This window comes from Lipotes vexillifer, unplaced genomic scaffold, assembly GCF_000442215.2.
Source record: "Lipotes vexillifer unplaced genomic scaffold, Lipotes_vexillifer_v1.1 scaffold942, whole genome shotgun sequence".
Classification (NCBI taxonomy): domain Eukaryota; kingdom Metazoa; phylum Chordata; class Mammalia; order Artiodactyla; family Lipotidae; genus Lipotes; species Lipotes vexillifer.
In genome coordinates this window covers 503816-505572 of record NW_006798282.1, presented here as the reverse complement: position 1 = coordinate 505572, position 1757 = coordinate 503816, and positions in this window count along the sequence as shown.

Here is a 1757-nt window from a genome sequence, read left to right as displayed (position 1 = left end):
GCAAACTGAAACCTCAGCCAGAATCAATGCACTGGAATCTGAGAAAACGAAACTTAAGAACAACCTATCACAAATAGCCAACTAGGCTTTCCCAAATTAGGCAACCACGTAAGCTATAGCCAATCAGATAGTCTCCTTGTTTAGCTTCTGTGTCTTCTCTAAAAAAGCCTCCCCCAGCCCCTGTCGGTGGAGCATAGCCAGCCAACCTTCAGTTTGGTGCTGCCTGATTCCAGTTGATATACGCTCAAACTCTTGAAAACTTTAACGTGCCTCAGTTTATCTTTTAACATTTCTTTTCCCCAGTAGTATGTATGTGAGATTTATCCATGTTGTGCCATGCCGCCATAATTTATTGATTCCTAATCGTGTATATTCCATTGAATGAAAATCGCAATGTATTTATCCACACCAATGTTTGCTTATTACAAATAATGGGACTATGCATATTCTTAAGACATGTCTTCTTATGCAGCTTTATATGCCTTTTTTTTTGGTGTATGGTCGGGCCACTCAAGATGGCTCTCTGTACCTCCCCTGCCCTACCAGTGTCTGCTTCACCTGTATCTTACACACGACTGAACTTCCTAAACTCCTGCCCCCGCCCCAGGCTGGTGATTGTTCTTATCAAAGGGGCGGTGAGGGGCGTGCCCCTCCGCTGGTTTCCCTGGTAACTAATGAGCCCACCTGACATCAATTCCCCTGTAACTGGTAATCTCCCCTTCCCCACTGCCCCAGAGTGAAGACTGCCACCATGTTCCTTCCCACCCCACCCCCGTCCACCGCACACAGTGGGGTGTCGCTCCGGGACCTTGCTTCAGACGTGTAAGCTCCCCCATCCGTTACACCACTGACGTCTCTGTTGCTGACTCCGGGCTCTTTCTTTGGTCTTGAAGTGGGGCAGGCACAGGCCTTGTAGGTCTGTGGGGTGCAGCCCAACAGTTGGGTAGATAAGCCAGTTTTTTTTAAAGTTTATGAGTGTTTCAATTGCTCTAATCCTCACCAGCACTTGGAATTGTCCTGCCACTAGCCCAGGGGTAGAGCCACCAACCTGAGTCTGCATTTCTCATCCCACTGGCCTTGGTCCCAAGGTGTCATAATTGGGCTGCTTTATTAAATTAGGACACATTCCTCTGGGGTTGAGGCTAACCTCTCCCAGAGGCAGTGCTCCTAGGGCAGCAGAAGAGTCAATAAAAAAACAAAATAATCCAAGAGAAACTCTAAGGTATAAGGAAACTTAGGGCTGAGGGAGAATCCTTAAGGGAGGACAAACTTGGAAGGGCTTCGGGTCTCCTTGGAGAAGGTGCGGTCAGCCCAGGGATAGCAGAGACGTTCACTGGGGGCCATGGGGCCAGGAGGCTTTCTGAGTGCCTGAGCCACGTGAAGGCTTGCACAGGGGCTGCAGCTCAATGTGTGACCCCGGGCTTGGAGAGGAAGTCCGGGTGCCAGCGCACAGGAGGCCACGCAGGCTGCGCGGGGCTCCCGGCTCTGTATGGAGAAGGCTCTGGAAAAGGTCATCACCAGACCCAGGCTGCAAATGGGCAGCCCAGACTGCCTGTCCTCATGCCCACCCTGCCCTCCCCTGGCCCTCACTGGAACTGGCAGGAGGACGCCTTTCTCCTGCAATGTCCTTCCGGCGCCCTCTACTGAGAAAGCTCACCATCGCGCTCACTCTGGAATTCCAGCTCAGTGCACATGCTGAAGGGTGCATTCAGAGCTGGGAGGTGGTAAGTTGATGATTGACACAAACTTTATACAAA